The following is a 25,910-nucleotide window of genomic DNA, read 5'->3' as shown; positions in this document are numbered from 1 at the left end:
CTTAAATGTAATCTAAGGGTTGAGATTGCTTACTTAATTTGTTTAGTTTAAGTTTCAGTACTCACTATAATAAAAAGGAAATCCTTTCCTTCATATTTAAATTTAATTTCATGAGGGTATTTATTTTGTGAATACAATTTTATTTAAGACAAATTTTAAGTAATCTATTTGTTGATAAATATAAAATTAGATAAAATAAATAAAAATCAATTAATTAGTAAATTTACCATTGATTTGGTTGGTTGTTATGTTCTCTTGTATAAAATTAATTTTATCATAACTATATTAAATTAATTACTTGTTTTATAAAAAGATATTAACACCCTTAATTCTAATTTACACCAATAGTTTTGAACCCTGGACTTATTATTTAAATTTCTTGAAGATTAAAATTTAAAAGATAAGGAATAAAATTGTTTTGAAAAATCATCTTTTTGATAATTAATAAGTTATATAAAAAGCTTTAAAACTTTCTTATTTGAGTTTCCCTATTAAAGCTATAAATTTTAAAATCAATTGTTAAATTATACTCCAAAAAAAAAAAGAATAATCTTAATTTAAGTGTTTGAAAATTTTATTAAAAATAAAAGAAAAAAAAAATTATTTCTTTTTTATAGTTAAGAAATTGTTTGGTAAAGTTTACTTATTATGTGCACTCTAATTATTTAAATAGGACTTTACATTTAAATTATTTAAATGCTCTTTATATTTTGGATATAAATGGATAAGGAAGCATTTATAAATAATACGTTGACGATGAGTTGTAGTTAAAAGATCAAATAACATATGAAATAAAATATTATTAATTAAACATTTTACTTATTATTGAATGAAATATAAGTTCCTTCAAATTATTTAAATTATTGTCTAAGTGGGAACCTTATTCTTTGAATTATTTAATATAATTTATATAATTTAGATGAGTGTTTAGTATGTACATATTTAGATGCTAAGTATTAAAAGCTGAAAGGATTTATCTTCCAATTAGATGTGTTTAGATTCATAGTCTCCTTAAAACAATTTGTGCAAAATAATTCAATGTTTAGTTAAAAAAATTCTTATTTAAAGAAGTAGAACATTTGTTTGTTTATCATGCAAGTTACTTTTCAAGGAGTTGAATAATTGTTTGTAGATAATTTGTTGATTTTTCTCTACAAATGTTCCCTTCAATTATGTGAAATTTATATCTTGATTTCTGAAATTGAAACAATTTTTCCTTGCATGCAACATTTTCATAGTTGTTTTAGTATAATGTTAATTAAGTTTTATAAATTAATAGTTCCTAGTTAGACAACTAAAGAAGAGGAGTTGAAACCAAAAACCTTAGCAGCGTTCGGTATCTATGGTGCCTTTGGGTCATGCTCACGGGGAATATCGTCGTGTTGAACTACTTTACTTAACACCTAATAAAGCTGCAACAACGATGTATGTGGTACTGTCCCTATAAATCGCCAGGGAGAAATAAGGGTTACTTGGAAGTTAAAATCCAAGGGGCTAGTAATCCCCCTTGGATCGATAATCTAAAAAGATAAATTTTAAAATGAATTTGCATCCTCTCAGTTAAACCTTAGAAAACCCCATTAGGGTTTGGTTGTGTGTGATGTTTTGGAAATGATCTATCTTGATGAATTTCAGTGGCTGATAATGGGTCAAGGGTGACGCATATGATAGGAAATAGGACATAGTTGTTTTAGGCCACAAGCGGAAGGCCACCTTGAGCCTTTTTGCTATGGAGCTACCATCATGGGTAGCAACCGCAGAGAAACTGTCTGGGACATTGACCCTAGAAAGGGTTGCGTACCCACCAAACAGTTTACATTAAACCATAGTTAGAAACCAGAACTACATACTTTACACCTTGATCCCGTGTCAAAATGGGTATATAGGCAGTCTAGGGATGGAGTTGTCCCTTGTACTCAGGCGTTCAGGGATGGGGATTAGGATTTGGTTAAGGATGAGTTGATCATTTTTTTTTGAAGTTCCTTGATCTTTCAATGAAAGGCTATAGTAACACTAATTGGTAGATTATAAGTAATTCAATGCATACTCGGAAGGGATCCCGTATGGATTCGCTTGACTTCTCGAAGCTTTAGGTCAAATTCCAAGGCGGAACTCAAGCTTGCTTATTTTATTTTTTTATATACTCCTAAAGACGACGACCTCGGTGCATTCCTAGTAGGGGAGTGTAGTCTTTAGAGAGTGACTCGGGACCCAGATGGTCCCGATGAGTCTAAAGTCTCTGGCCAGAGCATTACCTATTCTTTGAATAGATGCCTACTTTGTTTGGGTAGATGCCTATCCCGAATTGGATAGATGAAACTCCCTGTCCCGTATGGACAAATTCCTAACCCATATGGTTAGATGCCCATCCCGGTTGGATGGATGCCTATCCTATTTGGATAGATGCCCAGAGTATGTGATTGAATCAAACACAATTAAGAATAAGTGGGAATAAGTAATCATAAAAAAAAAAAAAAATCAGTTGAGATTTTTCGATTAAGTTAAGTGGGTCATTACATTCTCCCCCTCCCCTCGTTTTTTTCTATCGATCTTGATTTCCCTTTTATAAGTTTAAGGGAGTACTTCAAACCGTACATTATGAGAAAAATACAGTTGTTTGTTAAATTTAATTTTAATTACAAATGTTTTATGTTTTAATCACAGCTGAAAATAATCTTTTATTAGTTTTGCTTTTCACATTCCCATGAATAATATTGTATGATTAAGTATATCACCTCTTATAATATTCTCATCATATTTTGTATAATCATTTTACTTTCACATGTTTATATTTACCCTCATGCCTCTTGTGAATGTATTTTCTCCCGATGAAAACATATTTCACTTAGCTATACCTAGTTCTTGATGACAAAATAACAACCCCTTGATAGTGAAAAATATGAAAAAACCATGTTTTGTGAAATACCTTAATCAAACTAAAGACATGATTATACTGCAATATATTACTTTGGGTGATAAAATAAGGTTTCCCTCTATACATTTTTGCCCACTCAACACTTTATGTAAAAATGTTTCTCCTATTGGAAAAACCATTTTGGCAAAAAGATTACTTAGTTGTGCACTTTAATATCCCCCTTCAATTTTTTCAATTTTATCACCCTTATTTAGGTAAAAAGAATTACACTTTCCTTTACTCCATTCTTTCTAACTTATTTGCACAACATAATGCCCTAAATGAGTATCCAATGTAATTCTACAACAAGTTTATACTTTCAAGGCATTCTATCAAACTATTTATGATTCCTCATTTCGAATGATCCTCCAACAATAATATTTCTCAAAACTTCCCTTTATCAATATGTTTAATGGATGTCCCTTCATAGTTATTAGATATCTGACATGATGCACATTATAATTATAGTGAATGCCCATTTTCAAATTTTAAATTTAACCATTGCCAATAATCTCAACAAGAAACTTTTTTGTCCAAATGTGTTATGGAATGCTTCATTTTTTCAAAGTACCTCAAAAGCTTACATGTAAGATCCAGTTTGCACACATTTTGCGAATGACAAAAGCAAATTATCAACAAGTCTAGCTCCTATAAATCATGCAAGCATTACATCATGTTTCTTTGAGGTGAACTAGTATCATTCGGTGCCTTGGCTATGATTCTATATTATGTACGCATATCCTATAAAAAATCATTCATACATCTATACATTCCTCCTTTCAAATCTGCATCCATAGACTCATAAATATCATGGCATATGTGTCTAAAAATAACCATCATGACTTACCATTAGCAAACTGTACCACCTACAAAGAAAACATAACAAAAATGTATAGTTTCTGAGCACTTAAAACAGATCATTTCAAGCTTAAAAAGTCTTGGTCCTTCAGAAAAATTTGAAACCTTGCCAATCACTGTTATAGATTCCTCACACTAGTCGCTTTTATTGCTAGTTCTTGACTTAACCTGGATACATATGCATCTCAACATCTGATAAAAGTTGCACTATATCCATTGTCTCCTCAATTTCCCTCGTATGGACTGCCACTAATTCTTTCTCCTCCTAAGGCCCAACCCCAGAAGGCCCACTTCCTTACAAATGATTATAAGAGATACAAGAGAGTTTGAACTATTAAGTAGAATCAACAAATGCCTGGATATAGTTTTGGTTAAGCACAGATAGCATATCCTTGTACTTCTCTACAACTCTACTCTAATTTGATATTCTGCTATAATCTGGAGCACAAATCTAACACTTGTGAATGGTAAACTGCGCACATTCGCTCATACCCATCACTCACATCATCAACGCCCCTTAAAATGATCAAATAAAACCTTCTTATATATCCACATCACAAATTAAGTAACAACTTCATGTTGACTTAAAGAACACGTCACAAAGGATGAAACATGTAGAACTCAGCTCAATCCTATCATAACACCCATGCAGACCAAAACAAGATGTCTACACACTTCCCACATGAGAGCTCATCAACCTCTAACATATAAAAAATCACCAAAATCAATCTGAAAGATCTGCGAACAGAATTACCATACGCTATAACTGATATACACAATCCATACCAAAAACATGATTATCAGATCTCCCAACAAACATGAAGCTCAGTACCAAAGGCCACAATCCTAGAATAAGGCATATTACATGTCCACAAACCTTCTCCAAAATCCGCATAGTAAAATACATAACCAAAATAATTCACCAACCAAAAAATTGAACATTCTCTTGGATGTCATGTTCATCTTACTGGACCTTACTGAACTAAAGCAATCTTAACTCAATCTTTCGAAATGCTGAAAACATGAAGTGCGGATGCCAAAACTGATATGAGTTACCCCCAATGGAAACATCACAACATACCTACAGTCTCTTGCCAACAATTCCACTGCAGATAAATCGGGCATCTTGGAGCCATGAAAATTGGCGAACAGACATGATATTTATAATAAAACGGGTTTTTATTCTATTTTTTAGCAACTCGCAAATTTGAATTACTTTCTTTGTAAAGTGGCATGTCGAAGCTAGTAGCGAGAAAATGTAAATGATCAAACGGGCTTGGATTTTGACGAAATCAAAACTAGAGACTCTTGTGACCATCCTAGGACCCATGACATTCTCAGGTTTTAATTTTTGCATATTTTTTGGGACACCAAATTTGGCTCGAGAGCAGTCAGGAAACAATTTAAAAGCTTGTCAAATCTCCTCCGAGCTCCATGAGATTGCATAGGAATGTAACCATATATACTAAAAAACTTTCTACCACACAGATTTGTAAGATCATTTCTAGACTTCAAAATTTTAATCGTCAAAGTCAAACATTTAAGCATTTTCTGAATCTTGCATTTATCAAACCTTATCCAGAATTGATCAAGTCCTTGTCTTGGAAAAATATGAAATTTTGTTATGGGGAATTGCCATTGCACATATGAGTCCATTGAGGGATGATGACAAGTTATACAAAATGGATTCTCCAAACTCCACTTTGTGAACAAATTATTAAAGGCCAAAAATGGCTACTCTAATGAATCAGGCAAGATGTAATCAACCAACTGAATAAATTGTATTTATTTTGGCTTTAGGAAAATTACCAAATGAGATCAGGAGACTTTGCAAATGGACATAAGTGTTCATTGTTAGATAGATAATTATAGGGACCAAATGGTTTGGCATAAAAGTCGTTTGGGTGTAAAATATTGAATTCCACATAAGGCCACTTTGATAGGTATTTTGAATGGTAATGGTAAAACCTAAAAAGTTGCATTTGGTTTAGGCATTGAAAAATATCAAACATGATCCAAAGATTCTAAGGATGGGAAAAGGGGTACATTATCATAGGTTAAATTGAGAGGAATAGTTGATTTGGCAAGAGAAACATTAGGCACTGAAATAGTGACCTTTGAAAATGACTACTTGAAAGGCTTTTACCATATGCACTATAAAACTGTTTCAAATCCCTAAAACCTTGTTGCTTTAAAAAAATATAAAATTTGACCGTGGGGGGCAGAAAATGAACATATAGACTTACTAATAGTAAAGGAGGATGATCACCAGATAGTTTTCTATGAACATCACAAAATTTCAAATTATGGTCCTCTAAAGTAGGCCTCTTTGGAAGATTTTGCAAATGTGTCTAGGTGTTGCATTCAACCCTTTTTTATCACAGACACTTTAATTTTTGCCTAAATTTTAAGGTGTTAACAAAATGGAGAATCTTTCACTAATTTCTTGCAAAGATGGAGACAAATTGCAAGTGTCCCTATGACATACCAGAGCAACAAAAGATAGAGATATTTGTCCACAACTTAAATGTTGAATTGAGTTATCAACTACAATTTCAATGTCCACCTTATTTTAAAAAGGATATCGACAAGGGAATTATTATAGAAAAAGCATTGATATCTAAGGGACAAATCAAAATTTATAGGGATACCACTAGTCCAAGCAACAATAACAACAATGACGAATCAAGATTTTGGATTAAAAATAAAAACTTTGTGAATGATGGTGTTGTAGAGGCTCAAAACTCAAACCAAAACAACCCATCTTCAATCTATCAGGTCGACAAGGCAATACAAACAATCAAACAACAACAACACGTCTAAACCAAGAGCTCTATATGCTCCTTACAAAAAAATTACACCATTGGAAGAACCACTTGAATTCGCTTCAAGAAAACTCAATTCAAATAATCTTATAACATTACTTGAAGCAAGAGATTACAAACCAAAAGTTAAGCTTCATGGTGGAACAAATCCGACTATTGTGAGCTTCATAGGAGTAAAAGACATACAACAAATGATTTCCAAAGGCTGAAAAATACCATTCAAAACTTGATAGATATGGGAGATATATCAGTCAGCAGACATAAATCTAATGAGAAACATGTGGCATTTAAGGACCCACTTCCAAACTATAAAAAGGGAACCCTCTCAAAGTCAGGAAAAAACAACGTAAGTCACACAAATACATCCTATGATTATGTCATTGATCACATATCTGAAAGTGATTCATATGCAAATGTGATTACCATTAAGAATAAACCTAAGTGTAATGTTACCACACGTTGATGAAAGGTTATCCTTCTAGGAGTGCCACCTAAGCCATCTTCCATATCTAATCAATATAATATCCTAGACCAACTAAAAAAGACACCAGCCCACATATCTATCTTACAAATTTTACGTTTATCACCAGCTCACAAGGCTATTTTAGAGAAGGCTCTACAAGAAACTATTGTACCCCCAAACCTTGACCAAGCATAGTTTCAAGTCATGATGGGACATCTTACCACACCTCATTTATCATCTTTCACCAAACATGATTATATGGCCATAAATCAAGCTCACAATGCAGCCCTTCATATCGAAGTACTTGTCCATAAGCATAGAATCAAAGGAGTCCTTATAGATGAAGGGGCTGGTTTAAATATTTTTACTTTCAAATTAGTCCTTGCATTGGGGTTTTTTGAAAATACCATAGATCCCAAGAAGAAGATCACTATAAAGGCTTATGATGAAGAAGAAAGAGCTTCCAAAGGATCAGTTGTTTTGTTTTACCTATAGGAGTTGGACTAGTGGAAAAACATGTGGTTTGTCAAGTGCTTGATCTTGACTTAGCATACAATATGCTACTTGGACATCATTGGATTCACACAATGCAAACTATCCCATCTGCATCCACCAATGTTTGAATTTTTTCCATAATGGTCAAGAAATAACCATCCAAGGTCATTACACCTAGCAACTGTGTCACTTCATCCTGATTATTGAAGCAACTCCATTACCTTCCACATCAAAATCCACAGATCCAAAGCTTAAGCTAAGGGACAAGGGTATGGGAGAATACTCAATTGAACAAAACTTTTGCATTTCTCAGTTACCTCCTTCACCCAAGTCATATGGAAAACCATCTATGGTAAAACAACAATTCTTGGTTCCTATGAAGCAACCTCAAGGTCCTTTTATCAAATAGTGGACTTTATCCAATGAAAGTGAATAAAAGGACATCAAAGAATGGATATATAAAGATGAAGACAATGATTCGAAGACACCTAAATGAGAAATACAACTACTTGTTGAACAATATGGTAAGGGATTTACTATAATACAAAGGATGGTATGTGACTGCCATAGTCCCATTGGATTAAGAAAATAATGACTCATTGAACCCATACAAACTACTTTTTCATCTGCAAAAGACATAAAAGGATTGGGTTACAAAGGAGATATTATAGAGAAATCTACTACCAATTTAATTGAACAAATTCATAAATTGCAAGATGACAGTGAAATAAATTGTCACGAATGGGAGGGACTTTCTGAGGTGTCTTGTGAAGATAAGTAGGTGGATGTGGTTCGAACTTTACCATTCTACTATAATATACAATGAGATATAAAGTTCAAGGTGTAGACTACTCGAGCAATATTCACGGAATAACGAGAGTGACTCCTACAAGGAGGGTCAAATATCAGACATAATAGATAATCTTGAGGTGAGTATCGATTTTGACCTTCAAGATTTTATCATAAACCTTTAAAAATTCTATGTCCTAACTACTATATCCCTTGATACTAACCAACTAGATGATTCTCTTCCACTTGTACACCCTAAACTCATAGATTGGGGGCAAGAAAACATGCCTGAGCTTGAGACCTTTTACAATGACAATGCTATAATTGACTACTTGAATCCTAGGGATCATTCATTTGTAGGAGACTATAATACAAGTTTCACTTTTAAACTTAATAATGTGACTTATTTTGGAGAAAATATCAAGTCTTTGAGTTGCAAAAAAATGAAAATAAATGATAGATCTAATGGTGAAAACCGCAATGCGGCAGTGTTAGATCATGAAAAAGGAAAAGTAAAGGACACATCCAATGGTGAAAACCTCTTTGATGCACAAAGTATGGAAGGCTTGAATTCTTCCCCATATTAGGAGAGATATTCAATTGTGATTGAACTATGTGAAGAAAATCATGTGAAACTACCAATGATTGAAAACCTAAGCTAAACAATCTAAGTTAACACTAGATTCACTCAAACACCTCAAGATTGAGAATGTTGTTAAAAAGGAAATTGTAAACATCAAGAATCAACAAATGAAATAAAACCAATGTCCTCTTGATTTGATTGTTCTTCGATCAAATGTGTGCTCGATGACATAGTGTGTGCTTGATTTTTCTCCATGATGCAAGATTATGTGAGTTGGATTCAAGATATGATTATGAAGTGATGGGATATGAGGATGAAATTATACATGGTACTGGTATGGTTGCTAAAAGACATGGATGAAATTTTGCATTATGTGGTTATGGATAATGAGAGTGGATGATGGGATGTGGGTATGAAGATTGGCATGATTGTGCAAATGGGGTTTAAAATCATAGAAAGATGATTATTGGATGGAATTTTTGCATTATGAGGGTATGAGTGCATGAAAAGTGGATAAATGGCTTAGAAAAGGGAGGGTTTAAATAGGAAAAGGAGGGGAGATGAAGGGTCTTGAAAATTCAAAACTTGTCCTCAAGGAGGAGACAAGTGTCAAGGAGGGGGATGACATGTCTCCTCAAGGACACATGCCCAATTTGGGAGATGGCCACCCAAAATTGGTTGGAATTTCCTAAATATTAGGAAATTAGGAATATGCACACACATGTGAGGGGGGAGGTTAGAAAGGATAGGGTTAGTTAGGAGGATAGAGTTGATTAAGAGGATAGGGTTAGTTATAACCCTAAGGTTAGGCTATGGGTTGGGTTAGAAGGAAGTTAAAGTTAGGAGGCATGTCACTTAAATTCTGTTTGGGCTGAAATTTAACGTGGAGGTGTATCATGAGGAGTTGTTTGGATTGCCAACAAACCTAAATGAGGAGATGAAAAACGGGGAATTAATCAATTAATTGGACATGGCCCTATTAATTAAAGTAATTTGACCAAAGGGGGATGGGGTATTACATTTAATTAAATAATATGAATTATTTAATTAACATAAGTGACTAAAGGGATTTTAATTTGATTAAATTAATTAGTCAAATTTAAGTTTCTACATTTTGCCCCTCTTCATGGTGGTGCGTGTGAAGAAAATAAGACACCACCGACTTGGAGAAAAAGGAGAAAGAAAAAAATGCCCTAGATGGATGAAATAATGGCCATGGATGCCCCCTTGAGAGAGTGCATGGGGGAAAAGGGGTTGTGCGGTGTCTAAAAATATGCCCCAAATGGATGAGGTGGAAGGCAACACAAAAGTGTAGCCTAGGGGGGACAATAATCAGAGGGAAAAGAGGAGAAAATGCAAATGCAATGGAGATGGAGATGGAAACATCATAGAGCGTGAGCACTTGCAAAATAGAACGCCATGTAGTGAGCACTTATTTTGATTTACCAATGTATGTGATTCACTAGGGTATAAGGAACCAAGGTGGAATTTCACAGTCAATGCACGGACTTACATATGAATAAACATTCAAGGTTAATCCAACACCACACAGAATTATAGAGACCCTGCAAGAAATGGTGGGAGAAAAACCACAAGCAGAAGACAGGCATGATTGATCTAGCACCACACAAAGTTGTAGAGACCCTTCAAGAAACAGTGCAAGAACAACCTCATGAAGAAGACATGCCCCAGTGTAACATTGGATAACCGAGACCTCATGAGGGTACAACAAGGAACATATCCAGAAGACACACCAAGCAAAAACCAAATGCAACTAGATCACATTCCTAGTTGTGTTAATCCTCGCGCACCATGATATAAAAGATCATGCCAACCAAGAGGAAACAAAAAAAAGGAGTTAAAAAAGATAAACAAAGAAACAAAATCAACATGAGTGTCACAGATATCTTTTACCAAAGGATAATTGATGGACTAGATTTGATGATGTCTGACTTGAGGAAGGATACATCCTGCGTAGACTGATGATTGGATAAAATGATTGATGATGATTTAATGACAAAAGGTCCCTGATGCAAGCACGATGACAAATATTCTCTAGGATGATTTCTGAAGAACCAGATGATGGGATATGATCTTGAAGGGTAGGATGAGCACATGAATATGTACATCAACACCTATTTACAAGATGCACAAGAGCCATGGATGATGGAGGAAGACTCGAAACAAGCATCATGTTGCCCCAGTCAATATGAAAAGCGATGAGAGATTGATGGCTGATTGGCAAGGATGCATCCTGTTGATGATGAGTAGATTGAGATCAAGGATTGTAGCAAGGAGCAAGGATGGGAACAAGACCAAGGATGTGATTGGATGATTTTATTAGTGCTTTCCTATAGATAGTTGAGGGATATGGATAGGATTTGCATGTGATGGCAAATTGTGAGGAGAAGATGGATTGATAGGATGGAAGGCATTGGATCGCATAGCGGTAGCCTAGAGATAGATACCAATGACAAGGGATGCAAGAGGTGATGAAATGATATGATAGGAGTGATAAAAGGATGGAGGATAGGGTGAAAAATATGTGGAGATGGAAGAAATATGGATGTTAATGAGAGATGAAAGGATGAGGAAAAAAGGGATGGAGGTATATGAGTATTGGGAAAGGATCAGGTTATGGATGAAGAGATGGAGGAACTAGGAGACAAGGATTGGTGGATGAATAGATATAATGACTAATAAGAGGATAGCAAGCTGAGGGAAGTGGATGGAAGATAGGGTGATAGGTGGAGAAGGACTATGAAGGTATGTGAAAGGATGACATGGAAGGGAGGAAGGATGGGTTGATAGGAAGGAGAATGGAGGAAAATCATGATAGGGAAATGGAGGCCAAGAGGTTTCCAAATAATATGTACATGGTGGCCTTTTCTTTTTATCAATATCCATGGGGGGATGGAGGAAGTGGAATGGATACGATACGATGGGTATAGGAGGTAGATGGAAAGGAGGGGGTGATGGATGAATGGTTAGAATAACTTGTCCCCAAGTGTGGAGATAAATATGGTGGAGGGAATTGCACATGACACATATTTTCCAGGTTTTCATCACGGTACTTGTCCAAGGCGCTTGTTTGCCAAGTTTTCACCATTGGATGAATTTTTCTCTTTACTTTATTTTTTGGAATTTTTTGATTTTGCAAGGAGATTTACGGATGGAGATGGATGAGGATAAATGGATTTGGAAGATAGCTGATAAGGGAGATGGATGGAGGACTCAAGCATCAATTTCCATATCAAGGTTGTAAGAATTTGTCAAATATTTCCAAGACCTAGAGAAGAATGAATAGCACAAGAGAGAGACAAAAGATTTGATAAGAATAAATTGTATTCTAATCAAGATGCAAATAGTATCAACTGGATCATTACTGGTGTTAGAATCAAGGAACCCTTAGAGGGGGGTGAATCACTGTTCTATAATTTTTAACCTTATTAAATTGATCCTTCAAACACTTAATGCAAATCAATAAGAGAGATATTAAAACACACAAAGTAAATATCCACAACACCATAACACCAGAATTTTTATATGTGGAAAACCATGGTGGGGATGAGACCCACAATATAAATATAGTCTACAGAAGTATAGAAATATTACATTGACAATGCACATGCATTCAAGCACACTGCCTAGAGCTCAGTACTCAAGATATCAAGGGCTACAATCCTGATAAGACTCAATATCATACAATATCTATTACAAGATATAATTAGAATGTCTGAATAGAAAAATAGCATTTGCAAATGCCTAGGTACAGTTCCAGTTAAGCACAAAATACTTAATCTCACACTTCTCTGCTACACTGCTTTGTTCCACTGTTCAATATTCCAAAGCAGAAATCCTTCACTTGCACATGTGAAACTATGCACAATCAATTACAAACACTTTCCACACCTTCACTGATATCCAAAATGATCATATCCATCAGTCTTATATATCCGCAACATGAAATTAGGATAATTACATGTCATCCCAAAAACGCATAACAAACAAATGAAACATACATACACAATCGGCTCAATCCGAATTCCAATGCATATGCAAACCAAAAAGAATTGTCCACACACTTCCCAAATGTCAGATAAACATCCTTGATCACAAAATCAATCACCAAAATAGCTACAACAATTCCACACAATGATCGACTATGCAAGTCGGTCATACAATATTGTTCTACCTAAAAGCTTGTACACCAGATCTTCTAACTCACTAAAGAATCAACACCAAAGGCTAAGATTCTAGAATAAGGTACTTCAGACATCTAACTAACATCCTTTAGCTCCACAACACAAAATATTCAACAAAAATGAAACTCCAACCAAAAATACTGTAAACTGTCGGATGTCCTGTTCTAGCTCACCAGACTAGGACCAATCTCTAATCTAACTTCCTGCATACAAAAATTGATCACTGCAGATGGGACCACTAAATTGGGTTGCCATGAATAAAAAAACCGAACCATTTGTGTAGTGTCTCTTGCCAACAATCTCCCCCTTTAGCATTGATGGCAACACAGTGAAAAATGAAGTGTCAAACCAACTAAGAACATACACTGCAAAACTCCAAAAGACTCCCCCTGAGCTTATTACAACATTTTTCACTCTTCTACACTCCCCCTTTGACATCAATGGAAAATATGGGGTTCCAGAAACCAAAATTTTACATAAAATTCTATACATAGAGGCATATATACACACAAACCTTACTAACTTAAAAAAACTTAAAGATATCTGCAAAAGTGTTTTTCGATGAGCCCAAATGGCTATCCCAGCCCTTCTTGAGACTCTCCAAGATACATATGAGGCCACATAATAGGTATGCTAGCGTCTCTACTAATCTAAGATCTGAGGGTTCACTAGTGGCTTGAGCATCCTGAGCATCCTTCAAGGCACTGAACAATGTGTCCGACTTGGGAAGGATGTGACTCCGCAATTCACCAAATCTTCCAATAATCCTCTCCTTGTCATGGCTCAAACTCTTGATTTTGTCAAGTAAGGATATTATTTGATCTTCTTGACTGCTCACATGAACTGACAAAGGATCAAGAGATTGAGATATACTGGCTAATTGCTTTTCAAGATCCTTGGACTTCTTCTCAATATCCTCACTGAATTTTGACAAAGATAGACAAGATTTGTACATGTTACCACCTTCAAATATTGCATTTTTCATGCTCTTAACATAGGTATCTAATGTAACTCTATCATCTACAATCATTATTTTTAGTGTCCTTAGCCTCTTAGAATTAAAGTCCCTGCAAACCTTCAGCTCGGTTGACTTCTCCAACGACTCAAAATGAGTATCCACTGAATTGATCAAACTCTTAAGTTGTCTAAATGGAGTATCAGACTTGTTCTTGACATATGATGGCATTATCTTCTCAAGAATAACGGATGCAAGGGTGAGAATCTCATTGTCTTCCGTGTGAGATTTTAGAAAATCCTCACCATCCTTAGCCTGAGAAAATGAAGCTAATTGTAGCTTTTGAATGGGGGACAAAGAGGCAAGGTTGATTGAGCCTTGGACAAATTTTGGATCATCAATAATTTTCTTACCTTTAACTACCCCTCCAATGTCTCTTGCTTCGGTACTTTTTCCCTCAGTATCAACTTCAACTTTAAATTCAACCTCCTCCTTCTCTGCGTCAGCCTTAGGCAAGATCACATCCTTCTCATGTATTTCAACAATGACAACCAAAGGGTTTTGAGTATCCTTAGCCTCATTTTCTTTTCCTGCTTCTCCTTCACCCTTATCTTTCATATCCTCATCTCTAGTCTCTTTTAGAACATTCACCTCTCCCTAATCAACTGTCTGCACTTCCGTAACAGGAGAAGTATCAAGCTTTGTCTGACCACCTAGGGATGGCATGCTCTAAGTTTCTAGACCAAATGTGGGAGCATCATCCTGAGTTTTCTCAGGGATAACCTTATATTGATTCTTTAGTGAAACTGGTCTCAGAATATTATGTGTATCCTCAATTACTTCTTCATTCTTGCCAATCATGATCTTATTCACTCTAGTCTTTCTTCAGAACTTACTCCTGGCCTCCTTGAGGATTTTAGTAATTTCCTCAATTGAAATAATAGAACAGAGTTGTACCAACACATATTCTCTATTATAATTGACAAGATAACTAAACACGGGAACCAGAGATGTCTTTATTATATTCAGCCACAAAAGAGAGTACAAATCCTTTTTAGTCTTTTCTATTTCTTCTATATATTTTTATATCCTCTATATTATATTTATCTCTTTAACTGATCCTGGTTTCTCCGTTACATACAAAATGGGGAGACAAGCTTCAGACCATTACAATGCATCCTTTCATAACTAATTGCATAATTAAAAGGATAAAGTTAAACATTTAATTTTTTTTAAACAAGTTTAATAACATGAAGAAACATGATGACAAACATAATAACAGTCGGTGACTATAAGCAAGCTTGTTGTCATGACAATACAAGTAACAACTCGTGACCCTCGAGTCTAGTAGGGTTCTACTTTCAATTGGCTAGTCTCCATATTCACTGGCTGACTCTCTATATTTTTAATCTTTTGCGACCTTCAAATATGTAGTCTCTCATTGATAGACCTCATAATCACTTAGCGACTTGAAGTTTTGCACAACAGGCACATTGATGAGGTGGTCCTTCTATTTATTTTTTATCATAGCCTTGACCTCACTGACAAACTTTGAATATCCAATGTCCAAAGTGATGATTATGTCCAAGAAAAAGTTGAAAACCTGAACACTCATATCCTTCTCTTCCTTCATTTGGGAGATGATCTTCGAAACCATTTGGCAAAGCTCACTCTTCCAGTATGGTTAGTATAGTCTAATGTTGGAAAGTGTGAAAAGAACCTATCTTAGTCACCACCTTTTGTTCTTCACCTTGGATATATTGAAGCTCTTCAATGATCTTTGATATTATCCTTTCGGTTCCTTTTATTTCTTGAGGAGCAGTTGGGTTCCTTTGTGTAACTCTACACAAGGTGATCAAGGTATGGTGGGTTGGTTGCCATCTCTTTGACAGAACTTCCAATTTGGGCTTGTTCTCTACAATTGTTTATGTCATTTTTAAGAGAGATTCATAGCTTCTATAGAAATCTTCCAACTTTTTAATTACAAGATTTTCCCTATGTGCCAAATTTCTGCTCAAAGTAAAATACATTTGTTCAGGCATTCTCTGCAGAACTTCTTCATTGATTTCCCTCAAGTCCTAAATCTCATTTTTATTTTTTTATTTTCCTCTTCCCATCCTTGGTTGTTCCTTTTCCTTTTCCTTTCACACAGCCTTTTCAATATATAATCTATTAATTTCATCATTCATCTCTTTGTGACTTTGTTCAAGCTCAATTAACCTTTGTTGCATGTGCTTTACAACATCTCTCATAAACATGGTAGAATGCATAGTTAATGTGGTCGCCACTGATGGGGAGGTATCTTTTATAGTTTTCAAAATTATTATTCCTTTTGTTTCCTTCACCAAATCTACAAGTTTTGACTTATTGTTTCTTTTGAAATTCACCCATGCAGCTAATATTTCAATCTTGGGGTTGTATCATGTACCACTTATCCCTTCATCAGAATCAAATTCTGCAACTAGCATAGGATCTTCTTGTTTCCTTACCTGATCAAGTATGAACATTTGTTTTAATAAGATTCTTGGTATAATTAATATATTACTCTTCAGGACCACCTCTCTCGCTTCTACTAGAGTAACATGCACATCATCAAATTTTATTTCCTTGAAGGTTTGAGCAATAAATTCCTCATGTTTGGATTCATCCACACCCATGAGGTTTATTTGCTTCCTATCCTCAAATTACTTCATTTTTATCTTTAACCAAAAATATTTAAATTCAGGAGTGTGGATGAATTCGGCATCATCCAAGAATCTCATAGACATGGCCACTCTTTCATCAACAACATTTACAGGCTCTACTTCCTCTATCATCTAGGATTCATAGCCATGGGTTTCTTCTTCATATCTTGGTGGATACACCTATGATTGCTATATTGCTTCATCACTGCTTAGAGCCCTTAGTGTGCTAACAACTTCATCAGTGTCACCCTCTCCCTCTGATTCTTCATAAGGTACAAGGGGTTATGGATCATTTTTCTTTTTTCTTTTGGTGGGAGGAGGAGTAGGAGAAACTTCATGTGTAGACTCGTCATCAAATACATCACCCCTTCAGGTTTCTTTAGAGGAACAATGGCCTATTTTGGTGGAGACCCACCACCTATTCATTTACCATAAAACTTTCAAAGTATCTAAGACACAAATCAATTCTTTTTAATTCATATTATTCACTATAAAACCCAAGGAAGCTAGAGTCCCTTTTCTTCTTTTCTTCCTCCAGTTTCATTATATGCCATTTTTTTCTTCTCTATATAATTTCTCCAAATGAGGTACAATTTCTAATTAGATCTTCCTTTATTAATACCTCATGTGAAACTATTTTAACAAAAGAACCAATGCGGTTCTCAAGATCACACATTCTCTCTTTTCCAGACCTCAATGAATAATTGGTTTTTATATAATTATGTAATTTTTCTAGCATATTAGATCTGGTGGAAAAATTTGCAACTGTAACTTGATGGGGCAAGATCTACCCCTTCTTCCTTCTCTCTATCACCTCCTTTTCTAACCACAACATCTACCACATGAATTCCAAAAAAGCAAGTCTATTTGGCACAAAAAAAGGTTACAAATGTGGAATCTAGGGGCACCCATATACCCTGGTAATGGTGTGCTCTCCCATATAAAACTAGTCAACAAAGTTGTGGGTATGATCCTTTTCAAGATCATAAGCTAATGGATTCAAAACCCTCCTTATATCCAGTGATAATCTATCAACTTGGTATCAAGGGAACCAAAAATAATGATAACAAAAGAGTTAGAGAAGACCTTGTAATTAGGATCATTGCACTTCTTATCCCATAAATAACACCAGAACTGAACTAGTAATTTGTTGCCATTGAAATCCACTATTCCCAATTTCAGTCATTGGGTGAAAGCTTGTTTGTTTTGGTACAAGATCATATAAAACGACAAAGAGTAATGGCAAAAATCATTACTTTTCTTCTTCTTCCAAGTTACCATTTGCTCATGTATTCTCTTCTCTATCTTAGATGCAAAATCAAATTCTAAATTCACTTCTGAATTTTGGATCCTCATAGCCATTTACATTAATGACACTAACATCTTATCCTTGGCATATTCCCCTAACACTTGACACAAGGCAAAGTATGTTCTCTGAAAGTACACAAGAAAATCATCCATAGGGAAGGGTTCACTACTTGTAATCATTATGGGCTTACTGTTTATTACCCTCCTATAATATGGGAGCTCATCCTTCCTGAATGTTTTGTGTAGCCTATTATAGTCCATTTCAAATTGTCCAAGACCAACCTTAGTGAGGGCTTGCTTGTTTAACATAAAAAAATCAATGATAGAATATTTTATAACTACCAACAAAGGATTCCCATTAGGCATCCTAATGGTTCTGGTAATGGGGTGGTAATAGTTTTCCAACAATTGAATTAACTCGACGTCCACAAAAAAAGTAGGTACAATCAACTTAGCAATGTCAAGGGTCCATGGGTTCGACACAAGAATCTTTCCATCTTTGTTTTTGTAAAAATAGCATAATAAATCCTTTCCTGGGTTGGGAATTATGGCATCCCTGCAACCCTCCATTTTATCTTTAAACATAATTTTAGATCCTATGTCTACTGAGCTAGGTAATGCATCTAACAATGATTTTTGCATAGGCCTTTTAGCAGGGTTGGGCATCCTATGTTTTTTCTCTTCCTCCTTTTTTGAACTTTCACCCTCCCTAGGTTCTTCCTTCGTCCTAGGCATTTTACCATATTCTCTTTACTGAAAAATCAAATGTATTTTACAAATTTGGCAACTAGAGAGGTCAAAGAGTACTTACTTGTGAACATCACACACAATTCTGGCTTATTCTTCTTCATCATAGACCTCAACTTGTGCAATAGTTCATCTTGGAATGAAAAAATTGAGCTAAATATTGGCTATTGATGGTGACCTTTGAGGTATTTTTTGTATTAAATTTGTGTGTGTCATTAATAGCTCTACCACCCTTTCTAAATTTTGATTTATGACATTGCTGACATCACACTCAACTTGCCTCAACTCACTATTTTCGCAGTATCGTAAAACCTTTGAAATAAATCTTGTTTCATTTTTGTGAAATAGCAACAACTTGTATCGCTATATCGCAACACTAATCTTCCCTTTATTTTAACTCCCTGCAATATGGCAGTACCAATTTTGACCATTATCGCTACATCGCAACATGGTTTTTTATTATTTACATCCTCCTTGCGATATAGCGATAGTTCATTTAGTTATCAATAAATTGCATCCTTTTGGATTCCTTAGTAATCTTTCTTAGTGAAACAATGCTACACTTTATGTACTTGAGTGATCGCTATATCATTGTGCCTTTTCTTCATTATAAATCATCCCTTGTGATATGGCGATATTATATGGGCTTGAATCCTTTCATCACTATTTCCCAGAATATTCATTTTAATCAAATATGGGTTATACGAAATAGAGGTGTCTCCTTATGAGCTCTATCTCCTTTATTGCTATTTCACTAGGTTCTTAATATGATTGAACACAAATCCTGCATAATAGAAAAAGCCTTATCCCCTTTATCGCTGCTTCGTGAGATGCCCAATTTAATAAGATTTGGATTTTGTGAAATGGGCATACTTAATATGCTTCATTTTCTTTGTTATTTCTTCTCAAGATGCACAATAAAACTGAATAACCATCCTACAAAATAGAAATAACTGATGATTTTGCTTTGTGATGGCCCATATGAGATGATAAATAGGATATATAGTTATTTTTAGGGGACCATGCAGGATATGAGATTATTAAGTGACAAATAGAATTTTTTGATAAAGGTGTAATTTTATAGGGTCAACATATGGTTCATGACTAGCTATCAAGGCTTTTTAGGATATTTAGGCTAGAAAACACATTGAATTGTGTCAGACGGGGAACTCAACATTTACAATTTTAGTTTATAGTAATTAGCTATATGGACAGTAGTGGAAAATTAATTTAGGATGTCTTGATTATTTCGGAAATTCATTTACTTTTGTAGGTTCCAATAGTGGCTCTGGTTGGGGATGATTGACTCTAACAGTCATTACAAGAACCCAGGGAATCTCTAGAGTGTTGACAAAAGGTAAAAAGAAAAGAAGGGAGGGGGAAAGGAAAACCTAAACTATTATGCATGGAAAATATTTTCTTTTAATAAAAGAAGTGTTTCAAGAATTGTCCATGCACTGGCAATTTTTTATTTTCTTCAGCCATGTTCTATAAGTAATAAGAATCCTCTCCACATTAGTCTATGATGACAAATTATCCTATCCATAAAGCTTCAAATTTTCCATGCTTCCCTTTATCCTGACTCCTAGCATTCCACATGAGAACCATAACATCAACCTTAGATTTTCTTTATTTTTCCCTTTTGTCATGCAAGTATTTAACTTGATGTTGCATCTTAATATTTTGTTTTTGAGCCTTTATTCCAATCTCGTCTAGCTCTATGAATTGCTCCATCCTTTCTCCCATAGGCTCAAGTACATCTTTGTCCTCTTTTAAGATGAATTTGTAGACTACCAGTAAGTTGTGTATAGGTATTCTTGCCTATGCCCCATACACTAATTCAAAAGGATATTTTCCAATCGCCTTCTTCACTATTATTCTATCTACCCAAACATCCAATCTTAGCTTAGAATCCCATGATTTATTATTATTTTCCAGCATTCTCTTGATTGTCTTTATTATACTTTTATTGCTTGATTCAACTTATCCATTTCCTTGAGGATGATAAGGCGATGAATATGAAGTTGTTATGCCATATGACTTACAAAACTCCTTAAACTCCTCAAATCTGAAACACATCCCATTGTCCATAACAAGTTTGACAGGTACCCCGAAGCTTGTAATGATATTTTCCATCATGAAATTTATAACCACCTTAATAGTATCTTGTTTTATGGGAATAACTTCCACCATATTAGTGAAATAATTAGTAGCTACCAAAATCCACCTATATTCTCTACTAGATTTATTAGTTATTTCCCCTATGAAATCAATTCCCATTGATGAAATGGTGCTTCCAGTTGTATAGGTTTCAAAGGCAAAGCTCCCTGGTACTTTAGTTTACCAGAAAACTTTTGTTAGGATTCACACTTTCTCACATATTGGTAAGAATCTTTGAAAACTGAAGGCCAATAATAGCAGCCCTCAATATGTTGTGGGTTGTGGTTTTGGCTGAGAAATGTCCTCCACATACTGCTTGATACATTTCCCTTAGGATAACGTCACCATGTCCTTCATCCAAACACAATAATAAGACCCCATCCTTATCCTTCTAGAATAAATCCCCTTTTATAATAACATACTTAGAATCCTGAAGTTTTAAAGTTCTCTTCTGATTTTCATTCATATTATCTGGGCATTTTTGTGTTTTGAAAAAGTGCACTATATCAGTATACCATGGAGTATGTTCTATGTTATAAACATCACCATCCCAAACTTCCTTATTATATACTTGTGTTGCTTCATAATTTGATTTGGCCATTAGCTTTACCAAATCGTGTCCTCTCACTAATTTTGTGATTTGGATGTTCATATTGAACTCTTGAATTCTATTTATCCATCTACATCTCCTATCCGTGGCCTTTGTTTGAGATGACTCATCTTTAATTGTTGCATTTGGCACATAAGCTACTACTTGAGCTCCCACCAAATATGATCTGAAATTTTTTATTGCTTTAACCAAGGCATAAGCCTACTTCTTAGTAATATATTTTAATTCAACTACCTGCAACGACTTACTAAAGAGTGAGATTGGTTGCTCATATCCCTCATCATTTTTTTTAACATAACTGCAATGGTATGAAAGGATGCAAATGAAAAATTAGGAAGGGTTTGTTGAGGTTTGGTGACTTCAATATAGGGGCTTCTTTAATAGCCCTTTTTATGGATACAAATATATCCATCGCCTTAGATGTCTAGCTGATCTTTTCTCCTTTCTTCAGCATTTTTTATATTGGCTTGATAATTTCTGCAAAGTTAGAAATGAACCTTCTAAAAAAAAAAATTCCAAAGAAAGATTGGAAAGTCTTTACCATCTTGGGAATATGAATCTTATCTATGTCCTCAACTCTTTCAAGATCAATCCTGACTCCTTCCTTAGATACTATATGCCCTATTAGCTTACCCTTTGTGACTACAAAGTGACATTTTTTAGGGTTTAATGAAATTCCATATTCTAATTCTTTGTTAAATATTTTCTCCAAGTGCATACAATGATCCTCAACCTTCTTTGAATACACAGTCAAGTCATCATGATACACTACTATGATAATATTTATCAAGTCAACAAAAGCTACATCCATTTCCTTTTGAAATATTGCACTAACGTTAGTCAAACCAAAAAGCATTCCAACATAAACATGGGTTCCCCAGCAAGTAGTGAACATTTTTTTATATTGTTCAGACTCCTTAACCTTGACTTGATTGTAGCCTAAGAACCCATCCATCATAGACAACAATTCACATCCAGACACCTTTTGTAATAGAGCCTCCATATTTGGCAGAGGGTAATTATCTTTTAGAGATTATATGTTTAAATTCCTAAAATCTACACTTAATCTTATATCTTTATTTTTCTTTCTTATGGGAACTAGAGTTGACACCCATAATGAGTGCCTAATTGGTTTTATTATGCCACCATATTTGAGTTTTTGTACTTCCTCCTGCATCTTAGGGGCCAATGTGGGATTGATAGGCCTTTGCTTCTTTCTAAATGGTTTGACATCAGGTTTATGTGGTATTTCATGCTGAAAAAAATCTTCTCTGTAAGCTTTTAGATCATCATATGACCAGACAAATTCATGTTTATACTTCCTTAACAAATCTATGATCATCTGTCTCACCTTCGGGCTAATTTTTCTACCAATATATACCTTCTTAACAACATTGTTTGTTCCCAAGTTCACCTCTTCTAGGTCATCATTGTTAGCAGGGGTGACTTTAGTATTCATCCTGTCATTTCCATCAAATAGCCTTTCTAAGGCTACCAGCCCCTTGGGTTTTTAATTTGTCTTCAACTACACTATCTCATTTCCAATAATTGTTTCCTTGTCATCCACTACTTGGACAAAAGCATTGCAATCTATTTCTTAGGACTCATACCAGTCTATACACTAAAGAAAATTCAATAAATCATCATCGTTAAAGACCTGCCAATGATACACATTATTTGGGACTGAAGGCCTTGCCATAATTTCTACCTCAATTATATTGGCAAGAGTTAAATCATTTTACCTCAAAGCAATATTATCCAAGAATTCTACCATTATGTTTTTTGATCTGTCAACCCAATCAATTGATAAGGCATATAACATATCCATTGAATCCCATACTGCATGCCTATACTGCTCTAGCCTTTTGTTTTTGCAAGAATACTTAGATCTAACTTGTGACACTATTAATTCTGAATCTCAAAAAACACTCGGTAATTTTATACCATATTTAATAGCCAAATTAAGTCCCAACATAAGTGCTTCATATTTAGTTATATTATTTGTATGCTCTAATGATAATAAAAAGGAATATTTAAATGTTTTACCACTTGGTGCAAAAAAATAACACTTGCTACATTTCCCTCCTTGTTGCAAGCTCCATCAAAATACATCTGCCAGATGCCTTCTTCATCCAATTATAATTTTTTTATTAATTGGGTGAGTATTTTTTGGTGAAATGCAAAAACACAAAGCAAATAACCACACAACCATAACACCAAAAATTTTATATGGAAACCTGGAAAGGAAAAACCATGGTGGGATTGAGTACCCACCATACTATTATACTATGGCTAGTAGTAGAACAATATTACATGAGAGGAATGCACATGCATTTAAGCACACTACTTACAGCTCACTGCTCAATTACAAAAGGGATACAACTCGGAGGATGGATCAGTTCCTTATAGGCCAATACAAAATGACTATAATGAGTAATGAACTAAAGAAAAAAATCTAACTATGCCAAATGACAATTTTGATTAGACACAAAGCGATCAGCTATTGTTGTTCTAATATACTGCTCTTTTTACTCTACCACCGATTACCGGATCAACAAAACTTAAGGTACACACGTGAAACTACACTCAATCACTCCCAAAATAATCTCACATGTCATATCATAACACAACAACATTATCCAAGTCGATCTTGTATATCTGCACTAACAAAATTGATCTCCCATAAGTAGGCTTCTCAAAACTACAAAATATGAAATGTGTAGCTTAAAGTCGGCTCAAAACTTCACAAAACCATATTTCGGATCTAAAGCATATGATCACACGCTTCCCATAAGTCATTCCAATTACCTTGAACTTACCAACAACCACCAGAATCACCTTAGAGGATCTAGTCCACACGTTACACCATTAATTATGAAGATAACCATATTTGACTACTCTACCAGATACCAAACCTTCTAACATGCTTAAGAAACAACATCGAAGGATATGATTGCATAATAATCTTCTTCTCATACTCAATCAACTTAACTCTAATCACTAAAACCAAAAACACATCACTGGAAATGAGAAATGCTCACCAAAACTATACACTGAGTATCACTGACATACTTATACCAGAACTTACTCAAGACACCTGGATATCCCAAACTTCATAGCGAATAAGATCAATAGGTTGAGTTGTCATCAATGAAAAATCCTAAGAAATCGCATGCACTAGACATAATCAATCTTCATTGGAGCATCACCAGAATAGTGTCTTATGCCAACAATCTCCCCCTTTGGCATTGATGGCAACACTGTGAAAAATGATGTGTTCCAAAACTCCAAAAATTGCAAGCAATCAGACAATCTGAAATTTGTACACTCAACTGACTCCCCTTAAGAAATGAGTATCATTTTTCACTGCTCTCTCCCAACTCTCTCACTCTTTGTAATCAATGGCAAAGGGTAGGAATCCACCAAAACCTATGTACAAATGAATGCAATAATTTACATGAATTTAAAAATGTTTGCATAAGTGACCTTCAAAGATTTCAAGTACTCATTCCATCCTCTCAGGAAATAATCTAAAACATTTATTAAGACACTAAACATATATATATCAATTTCAATGCCTTTGAGATCTAATGGCACCGGTTTACCTACAGAATAGATTGGATCCTATTGATCTCCAAGTAAGGTGTCCATCCAAGGAGTGATCATACTTCTCCCATTGTGCTTAACACTTTCTCTTTTTCTATATTCAAGCACTTGACTTTGTTAGTGAGATCCATTATTTGAGCTTCAAGGGAACTTGGAAAAATTGAATGAGGGGAAAATGAACGACCAATACCCGCTAGTTTCCCTTCAGGATCTCTTATTTGCCTATCAATATCTACAATAAACTTCGGCAAAAAGAGACATGATTTGAATATTTTGCCACCTTTATCTAATGCATCTTCTACACTCTTCACGATAGTTCTTAGACTTATTTTGTCTCCCTCAACCATCTTCAAAGTTTGTTGTAACCGCGTCTCATTAAACCTCTTCTGAACTAATTCATCTGCAGCCTTTTCTAATTATTCAAAATGAGTCTCAATAGCACTTAGCATATTCTTTAGCTTTTCGGATGATGAAGCACCAGAATCCTGTCTGAAATCTAGTAAAATCTTCTCCAAAACTTTTGTGTCTAAAGAGATAACTTCTCTTTCCTTAGATTTTGATTTCAATAGGTCCTCACTTGCCTTTATTTGTGTGACAGTGGCAAGTTTAAGTGCTTGAAGAAGGGACAGGGTTCTTATATCTACCGGACCATGAGAGAAATCATCCTCAACATTTGCAATCTACTTACCTTTGTCAAAAATACTGACT

This window comes from Cryptomeria japonica, chromosome 3 (genome assembly GCF_030272615.1).
Source record: "Cryptomeria japonica chromosome 3, Sugi_1.0, whole genome shotgun sequence".
Lineage (NCBI taxonomy): Eukaryota > Viridiplantae > Streptophyta > Pinopsida > Cupressales > Cupressaceae > Cryptomeria > Cryptomeria japonica.
Note: the sequence above shows the minus strand (reverse complement) of the source record.